At 47.0% G+C, this 18,623-nt stretch overlaps 1 protein-coding gene across 1 annotated transcript in view; it reads right to left on the bottom strand.

The window, feature by feature from the left end:
• Window positions 1–18,623, bottom strand: part of Egfr (epidermal growth factor receptor) — a 57,970-nt gene that overhangs the window by 33,925 nt on the left and 5,422 nt on the right. The window contains exon 2 of the mRNA XM_089593921.1: window positions 9,398–9,526. The gene's annotated coding sequence lies outside the window, so the exon portion shown is untranslated. The remainder of the gene's footprint in view (window positions 1–9,397; window positions 9,527–18,623) is intronic.

Here is an 18,623-nt window from a genome sequence, read left to right as displayed (position 1 = left end):
CGGGGAAATTACGGGCTTACGCCGTCAAGAGCTCGGGAGCGAAAAGAGCCGCGGTGTCTCGGCCTAACGACTCGATGATTCCCGACAACGTGAGAGAAGCAGGAGGAGGTGAAACCACGAGAAACCCAAGGGGGAACCCGGCGCTTGCAAGTTCCGCCGATCAGCGAGGAAATTCGCTCCGCCAGCAGCCGAGCCGGGAGAGATCGGCAAACGATAAAAGCCGATCGGCCGCGATCGGTCGGGAAAAAGCGTCGCCGAGCAATCACCAGCAAGTGACCCCGTCTCTGGGACAAAGGTCCAAGAGGCGGAAAAAAGCGACGAGCATCTCGAAAGCCGCCGTGCGACCCATCGAAGAACAGAGACAAAGATCGGCAATGAGCGGCAGGTCAGTCACTCGAGTTCCCGCGGATGACGTAAGACCCGGGGCGAAAGTGGTCAGATTCAGCCCTGGAGCGATAGACGTGACGAATCGAAAGCCGAGCATCCCTGTCCTGCAAAAGGGGGCGCAAGCGTCGAGTAAAGGAACCGGTCGGGATGCCACGGCAAGATACAGGACGCGAAAGCTCCCGGACCCGCTGAAGCCCATCGAGAGACTCGACCAGGACACTCTGATCGACTACGGGCTCAAGGTACCGACTCGACGCCCCAGGCTCGACAAGAGCTCCCCGAAGCACGACCCCTCGACTCCAGGGGAGACCACGCCCAAAAAGACCATTTCGGCGAGCAGGCGCTCGGGCATCCCGCTGATGGTGCACCGGCCCGAGGTGAAGTGGCTGCCGCAGTGCAGGAGCAACCTGACGCTGGTTGGAAACGAGGATCGCGGGAAATCGGACAGCGAGGCGAGGAACAACAGGGGCGACGTTCTCGGGAGAGCGAGTATGGAGCCGGCGGAGGGTGACGGACGGGGGAGCGAGGAGTCGCTGAAGGAGCTCCTCTACTCTGCCTGGCTGAACCGTTTTCACACGAGGAAGCACGGTAGACCGGCCAAGGGGCTCGATTGATGCGCGACGACAGGTGCTTCGTGGGGACGAATAAAAATCGGCACCAGCCGTACGGCTTTTGTTAAATAAATATACGAGGAAAAACCAAAACACTGGGTGTTTTAAACGAGGTTGCTTTGACACCCACTTCATGTGCAAGCGTCGCTTTGGTTAGTCATCGTGCGATCGTACTTACCTATATGGGGGTGTATTTTCGGGTAAAGCCCGTAATTACGCATTTATGGACGTTTCGTCACTCGTAAATTATTTAACGGATTTACTTCAAAGTCACGGATAAAAACAGGATCTTTGCGACTGTGGCCAGAGAGGAGATTACGGAGTGTAGTATAGTAGTAATGGGTCTTAGCTCAATGTATATGTACGGATTATCAGCTCGAGGACAGCTCGAGCACGAATATTCATTGTTATACCATTCAAGTGTCTCCCTCTGTTTTTGCCCAACTCCCTTGTGCACCACAAGCTCGTCCCTCTTTGTATAGACATAATGATTACCTCGAATACCAACGTGTACTTGTAGGAAAAAGTCACCCATAAAGGCAATAAACGTTTCATTTTTCCACCTGTACGAGCGCGAGGGAGCATCTTGCTCTAAGGCCACGAAAAAAAATCTCGGGCACCTACCGGCATCAAAATCGGTGGCTCTGCTTTTCGATGATCTGACGATACGCGCGACAGAAGGATTCAAGTGACCATTGTCGAGAGTCCAGTTATCGCGAGTGTATATAGCGTACATAATATACATTATTTTCTCCTCCCGCAGCTCGTTCCTTTCCTCTCTCTCTCTCCTTCTCTCCTCCAACCCACCAAGTTTGCGGCTGATGATTTATCGCGGCAATATGCGCGCCGTCTCTTGCGTATGGCACACATCTACGTGTATATCCCTGCCCCCTTTCTCTCCGGAGATCTACCGTCGTCGTCGGGAGTCCTGCTGACTTTGTCGAGCCCGAAACTCGAGACGCTCAGGTATAAGACGGACCGAGACGAAGAGAGACCCTGACCAACGGCTAGAGACGCTTTTACTGCCGCGCATCCAAGTATTCCCCCTCTCCGAGGCGACTCTTTGGAATTCGAAGGGAAAAAAAAATGAGAAGATGCACGCAGTGATGGTAGATACATATATAATATAATAATAGAGGGAAAAACGATAGGGGAGGGGGGGGATGGGCCGAACGGCGGTGACTCCTGTTTTTCCAGCTCTCGAGTTTTCGGCCGAGGAGGGCAGGGGCTATTTATTTTGTTTTCCTCCTTTCGAGTGGCCGTACGTGCATTATATAGGTATATTATATTATACCTGCCCGAACATTTTAAAGCGCGTTCCTACGATTTTTCCACTTTTGTATAATATACCCTCGCGCTGCTGTTTGTTTCAGCGTTTGTTCAATTGTGATGCGTACCGGATTCATTTTACGACGTACCAATTTACCCCGAGAAATACCAAAAAAGAAATTTAAAAAAATACGTGTAGGCTAAACCCATAAATGTTAAATTAGATAGTTGATCCAGCGGAAAACTACCCCGAGATATTGCCCGTACAACGATGTGGTATAGCTCGGGGAAAATCGACCCCACTCGGGGGTGCAAACGGTGCAAGAGGTCAGCCCTTCGCTCTTTATATACATTTGTTCTCTCTCACTATATATATATATATATATGTCGGTACACATGTTTCACTGGTAAATGTACATATCCACAAGACACACATGCGTTGCAAGTAAATACACTTGTACGATACCTATATCTGCATATAATACATACATCTATATGTGCGCGAGGAGGGAGCTTGCGACGACCTACTAGCTCTTCGAACAGCCGGATCCTTGCTGCCTTCCTTTTGATATAAACTACACCGCAACAAACATAATATATACATATTTATGTGACGTATAGGTAAACATCTATGCGTGATATCCAATATACATACATGTATTATTCTTGTACGAACGTATATATATACACATATATATATTATATATGTGTTTTTTGCATGTGTACTCGTCTACGCGGGCTTTGGGCGCAAGGACGCGCGTGCGGCTCTTGCCTTACTCCTCTCTTCTTCTTCTTCTTCTTCATCTCCTCTCGTTCCTGCATCTCGCGTGCAACGGGGTGTTTTATGTACGCACACACGTGGTGGTAAGTATCGGGGCTCTTTGTTTGTTTTAATTACGCGCCCAGAGGTGGGGTATCACGCAAACATACCGCGCTTTGAAGGAAAAAAAATCCGTTTCAACTCACAAATGGAATTGATTTTACGTGTCACGCCGAGGTATCCTGTAAACATTAATGGTACACGGTTTTATCGCGAAGCGAACAACAATGGCGATCATGGTAATAATAATAATAATAATAATAATAATGAAGACAATTATATTGTTATTGGACGGGAAAAAGTATCATCTTTTAATGATTCTCCGAGCTTTGAATACTACGGAGTCGAGGTCTCGTCGCGAGCGTCTTTATAAATCTTCGATGAAAAAAACAAACGAAATGCAAGTTATAAGGTATTGAAAAATAGCGCGACTCAATTGAATAGAAAATTGTATAAAAGCTGCGGTGTTGGATCTCGTCGCGGCTCCCAGTTTACATATTATACCCGTACGTATACTATATAGGTATACGTTGAAGCGGTGGATTAATGTGCGGTTCGTGCGCCGAGTATCGTTACAGTGTATATAGGTGTATACACAAAGTGGAAAAATGGCGAGGTGATCGATCGACAGTGCGCGCGGTAATGTGCGATCGCGGCTCTCGTGCATCCGTGAATTATTGTATAGGCATCGGGGCCCGGCTTTATTCCGACGCGGACTCGCCGATCGTTCGCCGAGATGCCAAAGTCGCATAAATTCACTTGGTTCGCGTATATATACCTACATACTCATCCTTGACTCTTTTTTTTTTTTTCTTTTCTCTTTTTTGGTGCCTTTTTTCCTTCACCCCTCGATCCGTCGATGTAATGCGATTTATGACGAAATTAGAGCGCAAACATAAATATCTGCTACAGGACGCGTACAGGTATTGTTTGCCGCGTTTATCTGCAGCCACAAGTGCTGATTCGTATTCCACACGCCGATCGGAAAAAGAGACAAACAGTATAGAGTCGCGACTGCGGCTTGTGTAACGTTACACTGGATTCTAAGTCGAAAAATCTATAATTTACCAACGATATTATGTAAAGGATTCTTTATTGCCACGGATATGAGAGCCCAACTCGTAATATTCTACTCTATATTTTTTACGCACGCAACTTTCGAATGGACACGAATCATTCACCTAAAGTAATTACACCGTAAATTCAGCAATATTTACTTTTATTTACTTATTTTCTTCGGTCGTATCGATAAACATCGCTCGCAATGGTCGATTCACACGAGTAAAAGTAAAGAAAATCCTACGTCTCCTTGGGCTCTGAACAAATTGCACTTTCGATCCAGCCTGAATGTACTATCAGTCGGGAAACCTGTCCGTGGCACCGATCGGTAATATCCAAGCGCGTCACGAGCGGCTCATTTACACTTCCCAATTGGCACTCGTACATTTGCTTCAGCCCCGGAGGACTTTTTACAGTCCCCTCGGCTTAATTCTCGAAATTTCTTGTGCAATAAAAAAAAAACAAAAAAAACATTACACGGCATCGATGATGATGACGACGATAAAAGTTTCGTAAATAGAAAAATCGGCGAAAAATTCCAGTCGGTGCGACTTTTGGTATTCTTGCGCGCACGGCCCCGTTTTTTTTTTTTAATATACGACGCTCCTGGCTAATCCCATCCATCGTATGGGATATAATATATAACGTCGGCGTGGCGTCGAAAAAAAAAGGGCGATAAAATCGCCGAGGCTAACGTCGACCTAATCCTCTTAGCAGCGACGATAAAAGGAGGCTCTTGTCCCAGGTATACGTATATGCGCATCGCACACGTGAAACACAAAATTTCGCCGCAAAACACATTATACGCGCAGCTGCGCATCTCGGGACTCCGGGGAAAAGGGCCCAGAGGTGGAAGTAAAAAAAAAAACACGCACGAGACGGTGGAGATAAGCAGCCTGAAAGTGTTTATTTGGGCGAAGGAGCGAATTTTTAGCGCTGGTCGACGCCGCATGAAAGCTTATACACTCGAGTGTTTTTTTTCCCCTCCCTTTTGCTCGTGTCAAAGACAAAAACTCAAATACGTCCTTTGGGGCGCAAAAAGCTTCGCACTTGCGATCGGAGCAAAAAGCATCGGAAGCTGCGCTAGTAACGACCTTGCGCGCGTGTGTACGGGCTAATTGAGTGAGCACCGATACCACGGCCGTAAATCGATTGCTCTCCAGCTTCCGCGGAATGCAGCTTTTCTTCCTCCTACCGGTTTCCACGCGACGGCCTCTCGGGACTCGGTGAGGGACGCAGGGGAGTACACAGCCACTGGGATTGCTCGCATTTTTACTCGCTTGTAAGCCACACTCGCAACCTTCTCCTACCCTCTTTTTTCACACAGTTGGCAAAACGCACTCGCTGTTTGATTTCCTCGGCTCGTTTTGCAACGTCTCGATTGAATCGTATATTTAATTCATACCGATAAATCGGCACAGCAAAACCAACAAACGGCCCCTGCAGTACGCATATAATCAATAAAGGAGCTAATTGCTTGGCTCCATCCGGTGCTCACATCGTTAGTCGCGTGCCGAATCATCTTGACGCTGCGCATATATTACTTTCTTCTTCCCATGGAACGGTCGTTTGCTTTTAGCTCGGCATTTGTCAGAGGCCCACGAGACACGCGATCGTTGCGATACCCATAGTCGAGATCATTACATATATGTACGTTTGCAATAACGAAAAATGTTACCAAGATAAATGGTTGTACGGAGCCGAGGGGGAGAGCCAGCTCGGACATCCGATCCCTTTGCTGAATCGCGGTAGCTGTGGCGTATTAGCGCTCAACCGAGCGCGTGAAATCATGAATCGACCATTGTCGCGTCAAGGACGCTCTCTCCCTCTCTCTGTCTCTCTACCGTATGGATTACATTCTCTTTAGTCTGTTCTCTTTCAAATTCGAATGCTCACTTTGGTTTGAGTCAGAAAAATGTATAAAAATGAAACAGCAATAAAACATAGGCCCCTCTGATTTTCAAGGATCAGATCGCAGTCCTCCAACATCACAGAGTGTTTTCGCTGCACTTACATCAAGCTGAGGTATGAAATGATTTCGCTGCAGAGAGAGTGCGTAAGTGCATATATATATCTACGCAGATTGTAAATATAAAGCGAAACGAGCGTAAGATTACGACGCGAGTATAATCAGAGCTATATCACCGAGGGGTCCTTTTCCCGGCCGCTGGTAGGTATACACGCCGAAAGGCAATTTGCTCGGCGGTCCATATCTGTAATGAAAATCGAGCTTCCTCCACCAACTACTACTACTACCACCCGGTTGTGCTTTTACTGCCTTTTGCCCCGCGTACGCGTGAAAGATTTCGTAGATTTACTCGGAGCTGCCTTTCGGGGTCCCGCACGAGTGGGCGCACCTTATAATAACAATACAGCACGCAAAAAACGAGGATTTCTAAATATTTGATTTCCTCCCGATTAAGTGTACACCTACGTCCTGTTGCTCTGGTTGCAACGACTGATAAATAAATCGTCGCGTAGGCTTTCGCGCGATTGCTGCACGATTATGTCTTCCACCCATCGATCCTTAAACGCGTCGTACTAGGTTTCCGCTTCCCTCCCGGCAGCGGTGCGTTTACGTCTAATGATTGGCATTTAACGTAAATATCATATTCGCCCGCGTTTCTTTAGCCAAAGGTATTGGTAAATATGTATATCTACACATGAAACACGAATTGCGGCCGCTCGGCATTTGAAATTAAAATTTTCCTTCCGCTACACGATCCCACGCACGCGTTTATTATATATGTATACCGTCTTGTCGCAACGTGCTTAGCCATCGGTGTGTGTATATGAATGTAAGGGCAGAGTCAACCGATGGTAAAATACCGCGACGAGAGGGAGTGTATGCCGATGCAATGGAATGCATTTATTCAGACGAGTGGAGCCAAGAGAAGACGAGATACGTATAGGCCTCGTTACGCGGAGGACCACCCCGAGCTGTACCGATCAATAAACCGAACGATCATTGCTGCATGGGAGGAAGAGAATACGTATACAAGAACAGAGTCGTCAATGGCGCGACAACGCGTGTCCATAATCGTGGCGCGTTGAAAAAAGGCTGCAACAGTTGAGAAGACGAGATATCGGCTTCGGGGGAGGGGGAGGAAAGCTCGTTAAGCCGCGGGTCCGGAGTCATTAGCATCTCGTGTCGGGAAAACCGGCAGCCGATCGAGCGCGCGCTTGGCCGATTTCTCTCGGTCTTTCGCTCCATCTAAGTCTTCCTGCGCGCGGGAGTCGATTGCGGCAACGTTTTAATGTCCCCCGCGCTCGAGCGTGTGTGGGTATATACGTACAGCTGACACGAGCGAAAACCGGTGGATGATGTCACTCTCGCGTACGGGCCGCCCAGCGAGAAAAGAGACACCCACTCGCGCCCACACGGTGATGGTAACGGCAGCGAGAGCCGCTTCCTCTCTCGCCTCCTCCTCGTTTTTCTGGGTGACGCTGGTACTGTATGGGTGTAAGGTGCAATTCACTCGCGGGCGGTGTAGTGTTGCATTTCACTCTTGTTTACTCGCTGCGATTTGGTTTTTACGAGCTTCGGCTCTATACCCACTGGGTCATTTTTCGCAAACGCGGACTCTGGGACGCGGGAGGGAAAATTATATTATTTATCCCGTGTATTAAAAATTTTACGGTCGAATGTTTTTATTGGCTAATTTTATTGAAAGAGCCCCGGCCTAGTGGTGCAAAAAAACTTGGTTCCGTCTAGATGGCGCAAAAAACACAAAACGCGACGAAACAAGAAAAAAAGTCACATCGACGCTCGGGCCGTTACTTTCGTTTTAACGACCCCTTTTTTTCGCGCACCTCAATTAAAACGAACGCCCTGTGTGTGTATACGCCGAATCAAAAAATGTTTATGTTTATTTTAGCGCGCCGCAATTACGTGCTCCAGCGACTCGGTCGCATCCGGCTCGTGTACAAAAACGTTGCGAAATTTTTGTAAAACAAAAAAATACATAGACTCGTTAATAACGGCGACTGCCCACTTATGTGTACATAACGAACGAAAAAACCGTAAGAAGAGAGTTTTTATTAATCAATTAAGAGATTTAAAAAAAAAAAAAAAATACCTTCGAAAATTAAATATGATGGGCGTTTGGGAGGAAAAAAGCGCAGTGGCACGCGCGTGCAGTGTACGTAAATAAGCCACACGCAAAGTATAATAAAGACAAGCCAATGATCGCCTCCTCCTTTGTTTCTTCTCTCGTTCTTTTTTTTTTTATACCTACACACCTCTGTAACGCACATCGATGATTTCTCTCCCACGCGCGAGCTTCTTTACGGTAAACCATATATGTAGCGCGCGCCTTATTGTCTTTTCTCCCCTCATAAAGTGGAAGCTGTGTTTTTTTTTTTTTTTTTTTTTTTTTTGTCGATCATTCTGTTGTTTCCTTCCTCCATTTCTCTTTGCCCGATTGTTACAGGAGATCCGCAACTCGCGCTTGTTATTTTATTGAGACGTGTACATATATACGGCACTGGCACACTTATTTCGCATGAGCTATCAAAGATGCTGAGAGAGTCGAAGGCTCAATTTTTCTAGTGTACCTACGTGTTGTTACCCATCATTCGTGAATTGGCACACGAAACAAAAAAAAAAAAAAACTCTTACGAAAGATTGGCCAAGTACATGTATCGTAATGTGCTGCTAATGCGACGCAAATCGGGACGCAAGTTTTGTCGGAAGGTTTTAATAAATCCGGATGATAAATTATGCTGAAACCATTAGAGATCATCGCGATAACTGATTGGAAAAAATAAAAGGAGGGAGATAATTAATGAAGATTCTGCTCTACGCAGCTGGAAATCGCAAAGGAGTAATCTTAATATAAATGTAATATATGTGGGACGGCGGGAAAAAAATGTGGGGGTCGTAAAAAAAAAAAAAAAAAAAAAAAAAGAGGGAGAACGAGAATATTCGGGAACCGGTGGAATAAAAATCGAATTACTAGTCAAATTAGTCGTGGTCCGGTTCACCGCGGGCAGTCCGGTCGGTCGGCAAAATGGAAAAAAAAGAAGTTTGCTCATAAATAGCTCGTAGACGTATTTTTCAAGTCTTATTTGATGGCGGCTCTCGCTTATGGCTTGCCAGCGATGAGAGGAAAAAAACAAAATTTCATGCCATACGTACTCATCTTATAGTACAACCCAGGAGTTTACGCAATTTATGTTCATCTTGTAACAAACGCAAAAATACAATACAGAAATAAAAATATCAATCAATGCATTGTAACATACTCACTTTATTCACAATATCCCAGCTGTAGGTGTTGATGTTGCATCGAAGTCGTATTTTTTTTCCTCCTCGTAAATTTATAGAGCCACGACGTTGCACTCGAGCCAACCGATTGCAGTTGTTGGCGGGACTCGCCTGAAATGAGAGAAAAATCAAAGATTATAGAGATGCAACCAATTTTTTAAAAACCCAACTGTTTGTATGAGAAATCATAATTTTATTTGTGCCCCTTTACAATCCAAAGTTTCAATGAAAAAACCGATTTAATTGCACCCGAGCACGAGGATCGGTAAAATAAAAAAGCAAGCCCTATGGGTAAGTGCGCAACGAGCACGACGATCGGCAGCTCACGTTTTTCTCCGCTGAATCGTGAATAAATATTCCGCGCATATCAAGATTAAAACAGAGCCGTCGAGGCTGCTTATTGTGCCACGGAAGGAAGAGAAGATGCAATCGTGGCTGGAACAAAGAGGCGACTTTTCCTCGAGATTTCGACACCACGCAGCTAATGGCTCAACGAGTAGGAACAAAAAAAAATCCAACAGTTCCTCTATAGCGTAGGCGGGCGAGACCATGTTTCAGAACGGAAGGATAATATAACGAAGATGATAATATTTTCCCGAGTACGTAAACTACGCGCACAGATTGGTGAAAGTACATGCAACACAGCCTACACGTTATCTCAAGAAAATCGCGAGATGGTATCTCTCATTTCTGTAAAATACCGGAAAAGTGCCTATATAATTGCGTGTTTGTTCAGGGCCAACAAACAAGACAGTTCGAGCTGAGATGATGATACATCTCTCGCGTTGAAATCGCACCGACTATCTGGCAAAACATACACCCTTTCATCCCAACGCCTGAGCATCTTTTTGGGCAAAATGTACGCAGAGTTGTGCCAACGCAACAACAACCGGCATTTGGCGAGTAATAATCAAAAGTAAAGAGCGGCGAAATATCCATTGCCGAAAAAAACGCGCACGTGGGAACGCGTCCCCTGTTTCTTGCAGCGAGCGCCGCGATAAATGTCGGAGAGACAGCGTGCGGATCAAAAGGGAGAGACGGTCCAGCTGAGGATGAGCAGGGTTTTTTCTCTCCCGATGGGCGGACAGGATTCTCTCTCTGCGAGCGCAAGGATGGCCCTGTTGTCTCGGGCCGAAAATTTCAGGGGCTACGCGGACACCTCTGACACATGTTCGGCTTGTCTTATCTCCCCCTCCCTTGCACGGTGTCCTTTTACTCTTGCCGTCTTTCGCTTCAGCCCCTCTTGTATACTCGAATTAAAATTGCTCTGGCGTTGAAACGTACGAGTCTCTCGTTTTATCACGTACGTCGTACGATCGTGTGGATCGCATGGTACGGGAGACGGGGCATTGCGGAAGGCGTATTTTCACGAGTTCGAGGATCGTCTTTTTACACGTTATTGTATAAGATAATGGTTACATTTTTTTTTTTTTTTTTTTCATTTTCAATTTTTACTTTCGGACGAAGACAGTATCAATCTCTTAAAAAATAATTTAAAAAGTGTAACGGAGTAAATGCCAAGAGCTGGTAATTATTCAACAAATCGATCTCGTTGATCGTCGTGGATCGGCTCCACCGAGTGACGACACCCGCCGGTCAATTAGAGGGGACATCGAGGCATCATCGGGGCCGTGGTCGACGAAAAACCCACCGAGCCGCATCGGCGCACGGGCTGCATTGCAAATCGATGCGCATCGCATTACCCCGACGCGGCGGGACAAAAACGCGCGCTCCGATTTAGCGAAAGCGAGGGACATACCGAGGTGGCGGCCGCGGTGTCGAGGGAGGCTTTCCCGAGAATCATCGGCGCGGCAGAGGAGGACGATTGATACCCCCCTCTTCTGTAGCTCAATCGAGGGGCCTCTCCATCGGTATAACATTATACACAACACGCTGGGCCTACTGTGTGTGCATGCAGTACACGAGTCGAATCGGTAATGACACGGAGGAGCATCGGGTTTAGACAATCGCGACAGATCGGGGGAGGGGGAGAAAAGAGAGAACAAGCCACCGGCGCCAGGGAAAAACTTCATTTGTGTTAACGAGCTTGTTAACGGCTCGAGTGCGCCATTGCTTACGAATTGGGTCTTTTCTTAGCTTTTTTTTTATTGCCATCGCTCCAAAAGAAGTCTAATACAATTACGCGGGACGAGACGAGCATCACTGTCGGGTTTCTTTTTGTTTTTTCTTTTGTTATGTTCGCGTTTTTACGACAATCGGAAATGTAATCGCCGATAACAGTATTACATGAGGAAATTGATCTACGCACATATGGCCTGATCTATGACGAAAAGGAGAAACAGAAGGGAAAGTCCATACAAGCGAGAAAAGTAGTCGTATCGATAGGAAATCGACGCGTGCGGTCGCTTATAGATCGCAATTACGCGGCAGCGGAGATACATTGCAGGAGCAAGTATGACCGGCGCGGCCGAGAATTATCGCGACGCTTACGCAAAATGGAACGGCTCGCGGAGGCAAAGTGCCATTATTACAGGCTCGCTGTGCGGAGTCGTTGAATTTCCTGTGTCGCTACGTGTGTGTGCAGCCGATCGAGGTCCCATGGGCGGGAGCGAAACACGCGTCGTGCCTCTTTTGGAAGATAAGTATAATGATACACGTGCCGGCATCCCCATACGCGAGGGTATACGTACACACCTACTATCAATGGGACGTGGAAATTTTTTCCTCCTCGCGTACGTCTATATACGTTCTCATTAAACGCGCGACCAATCGGGCCTTCGTTATATTTTCTGCTCAGCCGAATCAGGGATGAAATCCTTTACCTCGAGTATATACATAACGACCTAATAAACAGCGCTTGACGAGTACCGCGAAGAGAAGAGGAGCATCGGTGGGTTGTGGGGGGTCACCCGCTGTTGTACCGTGGAAAAATACTCATTACAATCCGCGCACAATGCGTAATTGCCTCTACAACGCTCACACTTCCATGTGCTCGTACACGCACAAACACCGATTCACCGTACTCAATTTCGAGGCATTAATCTTGCGAGGCGCGTCAAGGCGCGTATGGGTATACACCTATACCGTCAAAAGGTCTTATATGTGCGTACGGTGATTGCGCTCTCCGTGGATGCTGCGCACGGCCGCATGATTATTTTTTTCCTAATTACCCCTGAAGTAACGCACAATCATCAACTCGCGGCAACACGATTATGTTCAAGATCGGTATGTGCGAGTTTTCTCGTGGCAACTTTGATTCTCTCGATCCCGAATATCCTCATACACCCCGTGGCTATCCGAAATGCATGTCCGTTTGCCGTGTAAACAAACTACTGTAAAATAATCGTAGACGTGTATATATGTATGTAATAGCTCGTTCATTATGATTCAACCACGTCAAATTGTTGCCATTATATCCCCGTAGCGAGCGATTGCGATCGTTTTCCGAAACACTCCCGCGAAATCGTATTCATATGTATATATTGTACAGTCGCGTGGAGCGCTTGCACTGCACTTTACGAATATGTATATATACCTAGCGGAGGGGACTGGTGGAAAAGCAGCTCTCGAGCGTGTGCGCTGCGTCTATTCCGTGTAATGATACAGGAGAAACGCTAGCTTCGATTTTAGAGTATAGAGAAGTGGGTAAGTGTGTACTTACAGGAGGAGGAGAGCGAGAACTACTGGCTCGTGGCCTAAGCTCCTCGACGCCCACCCTGTGCATGTGTGAGCGTATAACGCTCGGATATAATTATATATGCATGTTACTTTTCTGCGTGAAAGATGAGTATAGCCAATCGATTGGGGATCGTTCAGGCTTTTTGTGACTGCAACGGAGCGAGAGACCGAAGCCGAGCTGTGAATACTGTAATGGTTGCACAACAGCCGATCTTCCGTTTTGCTCGCAGCTGTCCTTATATCCTTCCGCGAGACGGGGACGGAGAGAACAGGGAGGAGGACAAATAAAAGACCGAGAGGAAGAATTGCAAATCGGCACACACAGAGAGGGCCGGGGAGAAGGTGTTGGCTCGTCGCGCGCTTTCTCTCCTGTCTTTTGTGTGAGCGTATGTGTGTGTGGATAACAATAGCATCCGCGGGAGGAGAAATTTGTCCTGGTACTTTGTTCCCTCCTCCTCCTCTTTTTGCTCCCGTTGCAGTAACTGCAGGCCGTGCCGATCTTGAATGAATGACGATTGAATACGAGCAACAGCAGCAGTAAAACGGTGCTTGTTCCTTCGTCCGTTCATTCATCCGTTTGTTTGCGAGTGTATGGGTGTACTATGGTCGATTGTCCTGGATCGATCGGTATAAGATCGGTTTCGATTTTTGAAGGGATTATTCGTTATTGCGATCGATCAGTTTCAACGAGGAGAGCACAACAGCATTTGTTTCGATATCAAAGTTAAGCACAATTCATCTAATTTCAAGTTTCTTAGCCCCAAGAGCAGCAGTATACATATACAAGCTACCGATTTCTTCGAAAAGCGCCGAGATCTATTCGGCCTTTCCGAGCGGTCCAGTGACTAGCGAAATAACCTTAGCGTACTGAATGTATATGTATTTATGTATACTTATAATATATTGTACCGACGTGCTCGGGTGAGCAAAACGAGAGAATATGCGAGTCCTCGGGGCAGTTCTTCTCGGGGTCAGAGAGAGAGGGCCGAGGTAGAGAGGCGCACAAGAGGAGCAGAGAAGAGAGATCAGAGCGCGATATATACATGGGAACAACACTGCCTGTGTGTGTGCTTCTCTCTCACCACACGTTATATATACACGTATCTGTGTTTCACGTATGGTACAGGTACATGTATACATGTACATGAATGGTAATGGTGTTGCGTGTGGTGTAGAATATAATAATGTATACACGACTGGTCAGTTTTCGTCTTCTTTTGTGTAAGTAAGTATACCCTTCGACGGTGCAGGGCGTAGCACGGTGCTTCGTTTATTTCGCGATTATTCGAAAGGCTGAGCTCGAATCCGAAGTACAATTAACGGGAACGATCTGATGTGCTTGTTTTTCGTCGGTACTTCTTGAAGAAGAAGAAGAAGAAAAAAGAGGAAGAAGGAGCGTGCAAGCGCGCCCACGCAGTACACGTATACGTAAATATATACGTGTATATACAAAAGGTAGGCATACGCGCGTTGCGAAAGTCTTTACCGGTTCCACGCGAGAGGAAAAGGTCGGGGGGACGGGTGGGGTGGTATGGGCACGCGCCCGAAAAGTGGTTCAGCGTATACGCGAGTTTCTCTTTCTCCCTCCCTCGCTCGAAGAGGAAACGAGAAGCTTGTGCATAGAGGATCCTCTTCCCCCTTTCCTCTATACCATCTCCTGCAGATTTATCAATCGTTTTTTTTTTTTTGTCGTACCTCCTCTTCGCTATCACTATACACACGAACGAAATCAACTACTCCTGCCGCTACGGCATTCATAACTCGTTGTGATGTTTTATTTTTCCACCACACACGCGAGCCTTTTTGTATACACATGTGCTACGATGAAGCATAAAATAAGTAGATTACCAGTCGGCTGTAGGTGTAGTAAAGTCATAGGACCAGTGGAGCCGGCGAAACGAGCTCGGTGCCGAAGAAAAAAGAAAGGCGAGACCATAACGTATAATATTCCAACTTGTTGTCCCGCGACTCTACAAATCCAGCAGTGGACGGTGCTCGAGCGGGACTGAATCTCGGGGGTCCAATTGCGCGGCGGTCTCCCCGAAAAACCAACAAGAGAGCCCGGCCAAGGCTATATGGTATACACCAATTTAAAATCGATCGATAACGCGTGGCGGACGGGAGGATACGAACGAGCGAAACGGGGCGGGGAAGGACGAGGCAAAACACGTATACGTTTAGGGAGGGAAGATGCAAATGGTGACTACCGGAGATACGCCGCTCGTCGAGGATACAGGCCCAAAGCGCGGCTTGCCCGGGAGAGCCGGAGAAATACCTACGCTACACACAAAGGGACTGTCGAGGCTCCGGGAGAGGGAGACTCGCGGATGCCGGGAGCAGATAAGAGCGTCTCGCGCGTCTTTCTTTCCGTCCCTCGCCAGCTGCGCAAAAGTCTTTCTCTCTCTCTCTCTCTATGCTGGAGGAGGCTGTGGGCAAGCCAGTCGAGGTGGTGCTGTCCGGCCGTGCTTTTCTTGCCCCGCTTGCCATGCGACTTTAATAGGGGCCCTCGATCGCTTTCGTTCGCGAGGAGACGACGACGACGGGGCTCCCCCTTTTTTTTTGCGATCGCCCGGCTATGATTTGTTGGCGACCCTTTTTTTTTTCTTCAACATCGACTCTCTTCCTCGTTCGAAGTTACACGTATACAGCCCCGCGAGAGAGCGAAATTTGTTGGCTCGCGACAAACATCCACCTCTCACGATACTAACTGTACGCAAAAATGCGATAGTTGCAATTTTGTAATCTCCCCGAGCTGAATGTAGGTATAAATATATACCTACATCGTCTGCAGCGCGCCGGGGCGGTCTCTAATTTCCAACCGCAGAGAAGCTAAACATGGGTGTATATGTATAGTAGGTTGGGTTGAGTTTGTATGAGTTGTTGGGGGCATTATCGTCTTGAATTACGTATATACGCATAGAGGTGCAATATTACTCGCGATAGCGGGAAAGAGAAGGAGAGCCTAAGAAGAATGGAGGTGGCAAAAACGAGAGAAGCGACCACTTACAGGTCGGTTGATAAGTACGAAAGGGGGAAAAAAAAAAAAGTCTAGCTCGCGTAATCGAGGTGTGTGCTCGAAGGAATTTCTCTCGCTTACATACACAATCAGAGTAAACACGACGGGTGCGCGCGCTTGCCGTATGTATCGGTACGGAGTCTATATGTACGCGCAGAATCGGTTCGTCTGTAGAGTGCACGATCGGAGGCTTATCCCATGCAGAACGTATGTAATTATGTATATTTCACGTGTGCCGCTGTGTTACACGTACACACATGTAATTCGATCTGTACAGCAAGGGAGATCCGAGCCGATCGGACGAGTCGCCGATCTCGTTATGTTTGCCCTCCGCGCCCAGCGCTACTGTATACGGTGAAATTCTTCTTCCACGCGGGATCCGTCTATTGTTGCTCGCACCACTGCACTATTGTTTCTTTCGTAAATATCGTGCGCCGATCCGCTTGTACAAATTTTTCATCCCCCACTTCTCGGAGCCAGGAATTTCTTCTTTTCGTTTCCCCGGGGGACCATGGGTGCAGGCATATACATACATCGCTGTGCAAACAAGAGGTGGAACGTTTCTTTCAATGGTTATCGCTCGGTATATTACTGCTCTCCGCATCAGATAAGCAAAGACGATCGGAGAATAAATGTACACCTTCCCGTAACGCACCACGTTATACACTTGTACGCAGCGCAATCTCTCAAGCGTGTTGGTATTATATGTGATACCTGCGCCTCTCTGCCTTGTATCCAAAAGTGCAGTGCTCCTCGATAAACCGAGTAAACGAGATATCGAAATGAACCAAGTCGACGACGACAGCCGGTGACATCTCTTTTTCGTTGTGTATCGTTATACACACGCGAATTGGCGCGAGAATCGGTAAACGCGGCCAATCACGGTGATATTGCACGGGGCGAGCTGTGGTCGATTAATAACGACGCGGTGAGATGAAAGTCGAAGCGCAGGTCGAAAAGGAACTTTGCATGGAATGGTAAAGAAAGAGGAGTTACTGGTATGGATGTTACGCGGCATCGATGCCGTTGACGTTGTGGGGGACACCGTTATACACACGAATTTGCATATGTTGATGGCAACCCGGTCTGAGTGACGTGTGTGTGCGTGTGCGTGGTTGTGGGTACACAAACTCTGGGGACATTACTCCTGGTGCTCTTCTCTGACTTTTTTTCTCTATTTACGCGTAGGTATATAGCGAGTAAGTGTGTTTTCGAAGCTGAAAGAAGACATATTTCAGCATCGGCCTCGTGGCTGCTTTTGATTCCGAAACCAGTTCTTTACTTGTGGAAAAACCTTTGGGAAATAATGTTTTCCCTCGATCGTATCCATTATTTTTGTTACGTTTGATCATCCTTTTTTTGTTTTAAACAACAAAACTATAAGCGATCGAATCGTCATACAAATACATATAGTTGACTCTCGATGTTTTGATACGCAAATCCCTTCTCGTAAGTCTGAGCCAAGACCGAAGCATCATCTAACCGAAGCCCAAAGGTTTCTCAATTCGAATTCCGACAAAAATTCCCCGAGTACCTCGATAAATCTCGGGCCCGACATCGTCTGCATCCAATCTTCGAGTACCTACTTGTGTACACAATACAAACCCCGCTCGACTTCACGGTATCCTCTGCCTTTCCCTCGGCAACGAGAGAGAGCATTGCAACCGGGATTAGAAGCTGCATACCGTCTATTACGCTGCGCGCTGATAATGGCCGATGTATACCCGCAACGTATATCGGCCGATCGATCGGCAAACACGTTTGCGATCGGTATTCTCGGCTAAGTGGACTTTTTTTTTTTTTTTTCTTATTGATTTGAAAAATGTTTGATACGGCTCCTCGGCTTTGTTTGCCCGTATAATAATCTGCTCCATGGATCCTTGGATAATACGTGTGCTGGCTAACGAGGCAGTACGCCCGATAGTACCCGAGGATAAGGTATACTGTCGTTCAATTACGCGTGTTCACAACACCGAATGAGATCGTTATGGCATCCCCTTATTTTTTTTTAGTGCTCACTACGGGAAAAACTGATTATCGGGATAAAAGTGCGAACCGATCTTTTTTGCCTTTTTTTTCGTACGTATTAAAATAAATCGGTTGGGGGTAAAATCGACATCGCAGACGAGCTCGAGCCTTGGAATTATGAAGGAATCGCGTGGACGTGGCGTTTGCAAATCACGCGCGGGAAAAACACGATGGATTAGTACCGATCGGGAGACGATGACAACGATGTTGAACGAGAGCGGCTGGGGCAGTTTTTCAAGCTTAACGCGTGATGTGTATCGTTGACGAGATGGAAAATATTCACGACTAGCTTGGTCTATAACGTATCTGCGTATACGTTTGTTTTATTATGTACTCGAGTGTATACGCGTTGCGTGTACCCATCGAAAATTAAAACATAAAGCCACGTTTTTCCCATTTATCAGTCTCAACGCGAAATTCCACGAGCGTTTGCATATTTATGAGCATTACGTGCTTCGCGCTTCAAACACGAAATTAAAAATAATGGATCAAAGTGACAAGTTGGCCATTCGCGCAACTCCTATG

Source organism: Copidosoma floridanum, unplaced genomic scaffold (assembly GCF_036245765.1).
Source record: "Copidosoma floridanum isolate Cflo_tuat_1 unplaced genomic scaffold, Cflo_Japanese_pri ptg000001l, whole genome shotgun sequence".
NCBI classification, from domain to species: domain Eukaryota; kingdom Metazoa; phylum Arthropoda; class Insecta; order Hymenoptera; family Encyrtidae; genus Copidosoma; species Copidosoma floridanum.
This window is presented reverse-complemented; position numbering and strand designations above follow the sequence as displayed.